Raw genomic sequence first — 12226 nt, 5'->3', positions numbered from 1 at the left:
CCTTGCGTCTTGATTCCCTGGTGCCACCAGGGTGGTTTAAGAGTTGCAGACGCATTGATTGAATAAAGAGATTGTTGTGATTGTAATGTAGAAAATTGTAAAAAAGTTTTAGAACACCTACTCATTCAAGGGTTTTTCTTTTTTTTATACTATTTTATACATTGTAGAATAATGGTGAAGACATTAAAACTATGAAATAACACGTATGGCATAATTTAGTAACCAAACATTTTTGCCTTGATGACAGCTTTGCACACTTTTGGCATCCCTCCATCAACTTCACCTGGAATGTTTTTCCAACAGTCTTGAAGGAGTTCCCACATATGCTGGGCACTTGTTGGCTTTTCCTTCACTCTGCGGTCCAACTCATCCCAAACCGTCTCAATTGGGTTGAGATTGGGTGATTGTGGAGGCCAGGTCATCTGATGCAGCACTCAATCACTCTCCTTCTTGGTGAAATAGCCCTTACACAGCCTTTGTTTTGGGTCATTGTCCTGTTGAAAAACAAATGATAGTCCCACTAAGCGCAAACCAGATGGGACGGCATATTGCTGCAGAATGCTGTGGTAGCCATGCTGGTTAAGTGTGCTAAATAAATCACAGACAGTGTCACCAGCAAAGCACCCTCACACCATCACACCTCCTCCATGCTTCATGGTGGGAACCACACGTGCGAAGATAATCCGTTCACCTACTCTGCGTTTCACAAAGGTACGCCATTTCTCAAAATCTCAAATCTGAAATTTGGACTCACCAGATGTCCATGCCTTGTGTTTCTTGGCCCAAGCAAGTCTCTTATTTTTACTGGTGTCCATAAGTAGTGGTTTCTTTGCAGCAATTTGATCATGAAAGCCTGATTCACGCAGTCTCCTCTGAACAGTTGATGTTGAGATGTGTCTGTTGCTTGAACTCTGTGAAGCATTTAATTAGGCCACAATTTCTGAGGCTGGAACTATAAGGAACTTATCCTCTGCAGCAGGCGCTGGCGGTCCTCATGAGAGCCAGTTTCATCATAGCGCTTGATGGTTTCTGCAACTGCACTTGAATAAACTTTTTCCGCATTGACTGACCATGTATTACAGTAATGATGGACTTAATTATGGGGTATTGTGTGTAGATTGATGAGGGAAAAAATGATTTAATCCTTTTTAGAATAAGGCTAAAAAGTAACAAAATGTAGTGAAAGTCAAGGGCTCTTGAATATTTTCTGAATGCACTGTATAATCTCAGACATAAATCAATTCCCTATTATATATATATATATATATATATATATATATATATATATATATATATATATATATATATATATATATATATATATATATATATATCAGTGCCTTGCGAAAGTATTCGGCCCCCTTGAACTTTGCGACCTTTTGCCATATTTCAGGCTTCAAACATAAAGATATAAAACTGTATTTTTTTGTGAAGAATCAACAACAAGTGGGACACAATCATGAAGTGGAACGACATTTATTGGATATTTCAAACTTTTTAACAAATCAAAAACTGAAAAATTGGGCGTGCAAAATTATTCAGCCCCCTTAAGTTAATACTTTGTAGCGCCACCTTTTGCTGCGATTACAGCTGTAAGTCGCTTGGGGTATGTCTCTATCAGTTTTGCACATCGAGAGACTGACATTTTTTCCCATTCCTCCTTGCAAAACAGCTCGAGCTCAGTGAGGTTGGATGGAGAGCATTTGTGAACAGCAGTTTTCAGTTCTTTCCACAGATTCTCGATTGGATTCAGGTCTGGACTTTGACTTGGCCATTCTAACACCTGGATATGTTTATTTTTGAACCATTCCATTGTAGATTTTGCTTTATGTTTTGGATCATTGTCTTGTTGGAAGACAAATCTCCGTCCCAGTCTCAGGTCTTTTGCAGACTCCATCAGGTTTTCTTCCAGAATGGTCCTGTATTTGGCTCCATCCATCTTCCCATCAATTTTAACCATCTTCCCTGTCCCTGCTGAAGAAAAGCAGGCCCAAACCATGATGCTGCCACCACCATGTTTGACAGTGGGGATGGTGTGTTCAGAGTGATGAGCTGTGTTGCTTTTACGCCAAACATAACGTTTTGCATTGTTGCCAAAAAGTTCAATTTTGGTTTCATCTGACCAGAGCACCTTCTTCCACATGTTTGGTGTGTCTCCCAGGTGGCTTGTGGCAAACTTTAAACAACACTTTTTATGGATATCTTTAAGAAATGGCTTTCTTCTTGCCACTCTTCCATAAAGGCCAGATTTGTGCAATACACGACTGATTGTTGTCCTATGGACAGAGTCTCCCACCTCAGCTGTAGATCTCTGCAGTTCATCCAGAGTGATCATGGGCCTCTTGGCTGCATCTCTGATCAGTCTTCTCCTTGTATGAGCTGAAAGTTTAGAGGGACGGCCAGGTCTTGGTAGATTTGCAGTGGTCTGATACTCAATATTATCGCTCGCACAGTGCTCCTTGGGATGTTTAAAGCTTGGGAAATCTTTTTGTATCCAGATCCGGCTTTAAACTTCTTCACAACAGTATCTCGGACCTGCCTGGTGTGTTCCTTGTTCTTCATGATGCTCTCTGCGCTTTTAACGGACCTCTGAGACTATCACAGTGCAGGTGATTTATACGGAGACTTGATTACACACAGGTGGATTGTATTTATCATCATTAGTCATTTAGGTCAACATTGGATCATACAGAGATCCTCACTGAACTTCTGGAGAGAGTATGCTGCACTGAAAGTAAAGGGGCTGAATAATTTTGCACGCCCAATTTTTCAGTTTTTGATTTGTTAAAACAGTTTGAAATATCCAATAAATGTCGTTCCACTTCATGATTGTGTCCCACTAGTTGTTGATTCTGCAAAAAAAAATACAGTTTTATATCTTTATGTTTGAAGCCTGAAATGTGGCAAAAGGTCGCAAAGTTCAAGGGGGCCGAATACTTTCGCAAGGCACTGTATATATATACAGTATATATATATATATATATATATATATATATATATATATATATATATATATATATATATATATATATATATATATATATATAGGCTTATATATATAGGCTTATATATACATATACACACATATATATAGGAAGTTATGAGACAATGAATTCCCACGAAATGGTGGGAGAAAGCGCATATATATATAGATCACCAGTAGTAGCCTATATTTACTGTTAATCCCAATAATTTCTAATCTACAATGTTTGTTTGGTTACAGTAATTTCTGTTAATGTATTCAATGTATTATCAGGGCCTAAAATGAGAGTGAGAGTCTGACTAATAGCTGTATTGTCTTCTCTTCTCTATCAGCTGAAACTCAAACATAGAAAAACAACCTAGTATGTGAACAAACAAATTTAAATAGCCAAGAAAGACAAGGACAAAGTCCCACTTCAGTAGACTTTCATTTCAAGTAAATTAGACCAACTTATACCTGTGCACAGCACTTCTAAAAATGAATCGTTCACTCAGCTCTCTACATGCGCACAGCCCCTTGCCAGGCACCGTTGCACCTCGAGGTGAGATGGGATTTGTAGTTTGTTGACTTTACCAGCTTTTAAACAAAATGGCAGAAATACTTTGAAAACAGCTACTGCAGCATTTACTTTGCTATAAATTAGATCATACATTACTATTTGTATTCACAAATGCGAGTGAAATTGTCACACTGTGGAGCCCTGACCACCTGGTGGCTGGTGAAACGGACACCAGCCACCAATGCCAAAATCGACCCGCAGGTGGCAGGTGTTTATTTGATTGTATTATTATTATTACAGTCATTTACATTTCTCATTGTCTGACATTTATTTTGAAGATCTCACAACCCATGCTGCACTTATGAGAATTATATTTATGAGTTTTGTCAATTTGAAATCAAATCAAATTTTGTTGGTCACACATGGTTAGCAATGTTATTGCGAGTGTAGTGTAATGCTTGTGCATCTAGTTCCGACAGTGCAGCAATATCTATCAAGTAATCTAACAATTCCACAACAACTACCTAATACACACACATCTAAGTAAAGGAATGGAATAAGAATATATACATATAAATATATGGATGAGCAATGACAGAGCGGCATAGGCAAGATGCCATAGATGATATATAAAAAAATCTCTGTCTGTATGTAGGCAGCAGCCTCTCTGAGTTAGTGATGACTGTTTAACAGTCTGTTGGCCTTGAGATAGAAGCTGTTTTTCAGTCTCTCTGTCCCAGCTTTGATGCACCTGTACTGACCTAACCTTCTGGATGGTAGCGGGGTGAACAGGCAGTGGCTCGGGTGGTTGTTGTCCTTGATTACCTTTTTGGCCTTCCTGTGACATCGGGTGCTGTAGGTGTCCTGGAGGGCAGGTCGTTTTTCCCTGGTGATGCGCTGTCTAGACCGCATCACCCTCTGGAGAGCCCTGCAGGTTGTGGGCGGTGCATTTGCCGTACCAGGCTGGGATACAGCCCGACAGGATGCTTTCAATGGAGCATCTGTAAAAGTTTGTAAGGGTTTTTTAGGTGACAAGCCGAATTTCTTCAGCCTCCTGATGTTGAAGAGGCGCTGTTGTGCCTTCTTCACCACACTGTCTGTGTGGGTGGACCATTTCAGTTTGTCCGTGATGTGTACGTCAAGGAACTTAAAACTTTCCACCTTCTCCACTGCTGTCCCATTGATGTTGATAGAGGGGTGCTCCCTATGCTGTTTCCTGAAGTCCATGATCATCTCCTTTGTTTTGTTGACGTTGGTTGAGATGTTATTTTCCTGACACCACACTCTGAGAGCCCTCACCCTCTTCTTGTAAGGCTGTCTCATCATTGTTGGTAATCAAGCCTACTACTGTTCTGTCGTCTGTAAACTTGATGATTGAGTTGGAGGCGTGCATGGCCATGTAGTCAAAAATTGGAAACAGGAAGTACAGAAAGGGGCTGAGCACGCACCCTTGTGGGGCCCCAGTGTTGAGGATCAGCGAAGTGAAGATGTTGTTTTCTACATTCACCACCTGGGGGCGGACTGTCAGGAAGTCCAGGACCCAATTGCACAAGGCGGCGTTGGGACCCAGGTCCTCAAGCTTAATGATGATCTTGTAGGGTACTATGGTGTTGAACGCTGAGCTATAGTCAATGAACAGCATTCTTACATAGGTATTCCTCTTGTCCAGATGGGATAGGGCAGTGTGATGGCGATTGCATTGTCTGTGGACCTATTGGGGCAGTAAGCAAATTGAAGTTGGTCTAGGGTGAAACGTAAGGTGGAGGTGATATGATCCTTGACTAGTCTCTCAAAGCACTTCAAGATGACAGAAGTGAGTGCTACGGGGTGATAGTTCATAAAATGTATTCATTGTCTTTTGTTTGAAATGCTCCTATCAATGTTGAGTTAGGAAAGAACCTGATTATGCATATAGAACTAGTTGGCCTCCTACGGGAGTTGCAGCGATGGGACAAGACTGTAACTACCAATTGGATACCACAAAATTGGGAAGAAAAAGGGGTATAAAAAAAGTATACATGACCTGCGTGCAAATGTAGGCCTATAAATATGCCAATTTGGAGATATCTGATAATATTTCTCATTGTCTTAAAACCTGTTACGGATGTTGGTTCCTGCACAGAGTGATAGCATGCACCCTGATAGCATCTGATAGCATGCACCCTCCAAAATACCTGAACGAGACCTAAACAAAAGATTTAGCGGTAGCCGGCGCTACACAAAACGCAGAAATAAAATATAAAACATTAATTACCTTTGACGAGCTTCTTTGTTGGCACTCCTATATGTCCCATAAACATCACAATTGGGTATTTTTCCCGATTAAATCCGTCAAAGTATGCCCAAAATGTCCATTTATGAAGGCCGTCTGATCCAAGGAAAATTCACCTTTACAAGACGCAACGTCACTTTTTAAAATTAAAAAAGTTGCCTATAAACTTTTACAAATCACTTCAAACTACTTTTGTAAACCAACTTTAGGTATTAATAAACGTTAATAATCGATCAAATTGATCACGGGGTGATCTGTATTCGATAGCAGCAAGTCTTGAAATCATCGTCCATTTTTTTCACTTTCATAATTTCCTGGGTGCACCCCAAGACAGGAAGTGCCTATACGTCATCCCACCAAGGATAAACTTGCAATGAAATGGAAGCGGAAACGGAACCTCATCTATTTTCTATCGCCTTAGACAATTCAAAGACTGGCAGATGAATATTTCTTTTTGTGTTTTTGGTGAACAGTTTTCCCTGGGATTTTTACTCCTGAACACGTTCTGTTATAGCCACAGACATGATTTAACCAGTTTTAGAAACTTCAGAGTGTTTTCTATACACACATACTTATCATATACATATACTATATTCCTGGCATGAGTAGCAAGACGTTGAAATGTTGTGCGATTTTTAACAAAAAGTTGCGAAAAGCTGCGAGAATTCGCATCATCCGTAACAGGTTTTAACTCACCACCACTAATAAGCTGTGGAGCTTTTCGAAGTACATTTTCTTCACCTCAAACAGCAAGTAAATGAAGACTGTTTTTATAATCTACTGAGAATCACAATAATTCCTTAAAGTATTTGAACAATATTTCCAGCTTTCTCCATTTCAATAACTACTCCGCATGAAAGGGAAAATGTAATATCTGATCCAGTGGAATTGTCCTAAAATACCTGATTATTTCTTATCCCTTGCACAAATAGCCTACAGCTGGTGCGGGAATATTGCAGATTAACCACAGACAATGATCTTGAGATACAAGACTATTATAAATTAAATTGAACTGTTCCACAAAAATCTGCATATGAAAATCATAACTGGCACTCAGATCGGTAGAAAAGGTAAGATAAATTGGCACTCCAAATGGAAAAGGTTGCCGGCCACTGGCTGGTGTAGCCTATTACAGGCAACTTCAGGAGCATAATGGCAGAATCTGTGAAGGACCGCAGCAGCGGGAGGAAGGTTCGGAACAGGTTTTTTTTTCTGGTTAGGCTATCTTGAACTCTGGCTCTCTTGAGTCATTTGTGTCTTAATTATTTAATGCAACAGCCGGATTAAAGCTTCAGACAAATTCAGTATTTATAGCCTAGTTGATTTTCTTAAAACATATATGGAAAAATACACGTTTAAAAATTTCGACCAATTGAAGAAACAACTTCTCGTGGTCGACAAATGTTTTGTTGGTGTTGTCGGGGACAGCCCTAGTAGAAATGCAGGAAATTAGCTTTAGATGCCCAAAACAATTCTGAGGGAGGACACCCAGACCCACCGTCAGGTTATGTCCCCCCCTCTTCTAAAGTTGTGCCCCTGTGTTATACACCAGTACAATATCCTTTACAACTCTGTTCCATGATAAAAAAACAGACATAAAAAAGTTCCCTTTACACTGCATTTACCTCAATCTCTTACACAAACAATACCCATTCAGTTAACTGTATGTATACAGTATTAGGAAGGCATTTCTTACATGGAATAACAACTCAATATCATAAACAATTCTTACTGTGCTTCCTTTCTTCTGTAAAACAGACAATGCCAATATAATTGACATAAATCATATACCCCAGCAGAGTGCCTGTGACATCTTTACATGATATATACCAACTAAACCGCTCTATGTGTGAGTCAACCTGACAGCAGTGAGACACCTTAAGCCCTTAAAGGGATTGACCGTGAAACACTGCTTTGTGCTGAGCCAAAACGGATTTAAAACCTAACAACACATATTGACACAAGCCAAGACACTTCTGACTGGTTAATGGCCTTGAGGTCATTGTCGGATAGACCCTTTTTAACCCTTTACTACAGTAAGCTAAAACAGGATCACACAGTGTTTCTTGGTAGTCTTTAATAACAAATCTACTTTGAGACAAAAGTATACACCTCACACAGATGGTTATGGGCTTATAAAAAAGAAGACACCTGTACGATGTCCGATATAGAGTTGAAATTTTGAGTTCGCATCCCAATATTACACTTTATATAAATCACAGAAGACTGAAATATAAACAAAGCTGTTTGACATAAAAACATTGGATTTTCTGTGTAAAAAAATAAAAACAAATGTTTATTAATATATGAATAACATTTCACTCATGAGGCCACTTGGTCATCTGATTGCAGGAAAGGCTACAGCAGTGTTAATTTTGTCAACAATAACTAAGACAAAACATATCTTCCCTGACGAAAACTAATGAAGATAATGAGAGAAGATACATTGAAAAAAAAATTTATATAACAAAATGATTTTCATTTTATTTGACGTAAATGTGACAAGATGAGAATTCTAACTGAGTCTAACTGACAGTAAATTTGACATGAAGCACCCTTTCATCTGTTTTGTCCAATCATAAGCATGCATGGCTTTGCAGAATATTTAATGCAATTACCACCAGCTCCCGGTTGGTCACTTCAGTCACTCGTCAATCTTTTGAACTGAGGCGCAGCAAGGACACTTCAATTGTAATTAGCCTAAATTAAAAACAATCATTTTTACATTAGAGGTCGACCGATTAATCGGAATGGCCGATTAATTAGGGCCGATTTAAAGTTTTCATAACAATCGGAAATCGGTATTTTTGGGCGCCGATTTTGATTATTATTATAATTTTTTTTTTTTAGACCTTTATTTAAATAGGCAATTCAGTTAAAAACACATTCTTATTTTCAATGACGGCCTAGGAACGGTGGGTTAACTGCCTTGTTCAGGGGCAGAACGACAGATTTTCACCTTGTCAGCTCGGGGGATCCAAACTTGCAAACTTACAGTTAACGAGTCCAACGCTCTAACCACCTGCCTCTCATTGCACTCCACAAGGAGCCTGCCTGTTACGCAAATGCAGTAGAAGCCAAGGTAAGTTGCTAGCTAGAATTAAACTGATCTTATAAAAAACAATCAATCAATCATAATCACTAGTTATGGTTTATGATATTACTCGTTTATCTAGCGTGTCCTGCGTTGCATTTAATCGATGTCCTGCGTTGCATTTATACGTAAGGATAGCATAGCTGACAAATTGTCAGACAAAATAATCTGTAACCTAACTTATTTGAAAAGTAATTACTTTATTACATTGCTCAACATTTTCTAATTAGTTAGTTAAAGCAATTAATTTAATAATTAGTTAAAGCAATGAATTTGTATCCATTCTCGGACTTCGGCTGCTTATTTTCCGACATTTTCTTCAACTCTGAAAACCACGCCCAGTTTCTGGAGAATTGCATTATGGGCCCTAAAATCACGGAAATAGTGTCTACTGCTTGTATACTTTGTATTTTGGCGAATTTAGTACAACATCCGGGAACTTTTGGCATACTTACTATATCAAATCAAATCAAAACATATTGTATTTGTCACATACACATGGTTAGCAGATGTTAATGCGAGTGTAGCGAAATGCTTGTGCTTCTAGTTCTGACAATGCAGTAATAACCAACAAGTAATCTAGCTAACAATTCCAAAACTACTACCTTATAGACACAAGTGTAAGGGGATAAAGAATATGTACATAAAGATATATGAATGAGTGATGGTACAGAGCGGCATAGGCAAGATACAGTATATGGTATTGAGTGCAGTATATACATATGAGATGAGTATGTAAACAAAGTGGCATAGTTAAAGTGGCTAGTGATACATGTATTACATAAAGATGCAGTAGATGATATAGAGTACAGTATATACGTATACATATGAGATGAATAATGTAGGGTATGTAAACATTATATTAGGTAGCATTGTTTAAAGTGGCTAGTGATATATTTTACATCATTTCCCATCAATTCATCATTAAAGTGGCTGGAGATGAGTCAGTGTGTTGGCAGCAGCCACTCAATGTTAGTGGTGGCTGTTTAACAGTCTGATGGCCTTGAGATAGAAGCTGTTTTTCAGTCTCTCGTTTCCAGCTTTGATGCTTTGATGCACCTGTACTGACCTATCCTTACTATGACCAATAAGCATACTATATACTCAATTTGCGTCACAAACAGTACGGTTAGTATAAGTATTCGAACTTAGCTTAATAAGACTAAAACTATACCTAAAATATCTGACAAAATTAACACTGGTTTAAAGGGGATGTTTGGGATTTTACACGTTGATGTTAGATGTTTCCTCACCCTCAGGGTAGTATTTTGGCTAGGAGGAACCATGCTTCGGTTTTCTGTAAGTAGCCACTACAAAATTCAGCTAACTTTATCCACATGAGCTAAAAATCTAAATGGGAATTTCATGGCAAAATCAACTGAAATCAATTCAAATCAACTCCATACTTGGTTTGTTTTGGCCATTAAAAAAAAGGCAAACACATGCCTTTATCACTTCCTTTGATTGCTAGCTAGTGGTGGCTAAAGTTCCCAGAAGTTTGGGAAATGGCAAAATGTAAATTTCCGACTAAATAGACATACCCAAAAGTTAATGTGTAATTACATGATTCTGACATGCCAATACTTGGTATATTTGGAAAGAAAACATCTGGGAGATTATGAGGAAATTATCAGAAGATAGATAGGAGTTACATAGTTCAGAATACATAAGATCAAGCAGACACAAAATAACAGTTTATTTTTAAAGTAGTCTTTCATTGACAAGATATAACTGAATTATTGATGCTCAGAGCTGGAATCACATCAGATGGCTCCCACAACATGTGAACAATATCAGGGGAAAAAATGGGATTGATAGACCTAACAACTAGAAATGGGCAGATGTTTTAGTAAGTGGTGTCAGCTGTGGTCACGGGACGTTTCCAAGTGTCCCTAAACCTCTCCAAAGTGGCATATGGAAGTAAATTAGATAATTCCAGTGATATTACATATTTGCAATCCCTAAATGCTATTTGTTCAGTATAAAAACACAATGTCTACCATAATAACCTCACTTAAACAGCTCCAACAATCTTCTTACGTTCAGCCATTCATCAGTCATTTGTGTAAGTGCGTATGTTGAGTGTCCTTCACTAAAGCGTGCTGAAAGTCAGTTGTTAATTTGTTTACTGTGAAATAACATTGTATCTGGTTAAACACAATTTTTTCCAAAAGTTTACTAAGGGTTGGTAACGGGGTGATTGGTTGGCTATTTGAGCCAGTAAATGGTGCACTACTATTCTGGGGTAGCGGAATGACTTTTGCTTCCCTCTAGATCTCAGGGCACACACTTTCCTTTAGGCTTAGATTGAAGAGATGGCAAATAGGATTGGTAATATTGTGGCAATGTTAGCCAATTGAGCTAAAGCTTGCATGTCTTGGGCTAGTAACCGAAAGGTTGCTGGATCGAATCCCCGAGCTGACAAGGTAAAAATCTGTTGTTCTTCCCCTGAGCAAGGCAGTTCACCCACTGTTCCCCGGTCGCCGATGATATGGATGTCAATTAAGGCAGCCACCCGCACCTCTCTCATTCAGAGGGGTTGGGTTAAATGCGGAAGACACATTTCAGTTGAATGCATTCAGTTGTACAACTAACTTGGTATCCCCCTTTCCTTTTCTTGAGGTTCCAGTCAAGGTGAATCCTCACACAAGCATGGTTCACCACCCACCTCCATTACGGTGGCTAAATTCATTGACAGGACTGTGTAAACGTGAGTGTTAGTTGTCTGTCAGGGCTGTGTCAACTTCAGTGGCATCAATGCTCTCTTTCTAAGGTGTTGTTAGCAACTGACCTCTAGGGAGTTAAACCCAGCAGCCTAAATAACAAACCCAACAGTATTTTGAGTTGTGGGTAAGTGTAACCAAAAGTACACACCAAAACACAGTGGTGTTCAAAGTGACCTTACAGAGTGTAAGCAGTAAACCAGGCATTTCAAGAGCCTGTCCCACAGCGTTTTATGGGTGTATCAGCCTGCACTACCAGTATGCTCTTCCCTGTATGCTGGTTGCCTCCTCTGTAGTGCTCATCATCAAACCATTGTTAGAAGTTGATGACCACTTGCTTCAAAAGCAAACACAACAGTATTGTAAGAAAAACACTCTTCAAGTAACCTATATTGAGTTGTATAGGCATAGTAGTGTCCAGCCTTTATTTGAGTCCTTTCCAGGACCATCCTCTTTAGAGAAATCCTGCTTTATAGTTTGCAACAATAAAAAAGGTTTATTTCCGATCTGAATATTCCTTAACATAGTTGATCATTTTGGCCTTAGAATTTCAAATTCCATTGAAGTTAATTCGATTTTTACGCTATGACCCCTAAACGAGCTACAAACCTGTCGATCCGTTGTTTTCACAATATATGGATCAAAGCATTAAAAA

The 12226-nt window shown here is 38.9% G+C and overlaps 1 protein-coding gene across 1 annotated transcript in view; it reads right to left on the bottom strand.

The window, feature by feature from the left end:
- The window catches only part of myo10 (myosin X), a 258704-nt gene that overhangs the window by 197639 nt on the left and 48839 nt on the right, over positions 1-12226 (bottom strand). The gene's annotated exons all lie outside the window — the stretch shown is intronic.

This window comes from Oncorhynchus mykiss, chromosome 8 (genome assembly GCF_013265735.2).
Source record: "Oncorhynchus mykiss isolate Arlee chromosome 8, USDA_OmykA_1.1, whole genome shotgun sequence".
NCBI lineage: Eukaryota > Metazoa > Chordata > Actinopteri > Salmoniformes > Salmonidae > Oncorhynchus > Oncorhynchus mykiss.
Note: the sequence above shows the minus strand (reverse complement) of the source record. Positions and strands in the feature narration are given on the sequence as shown.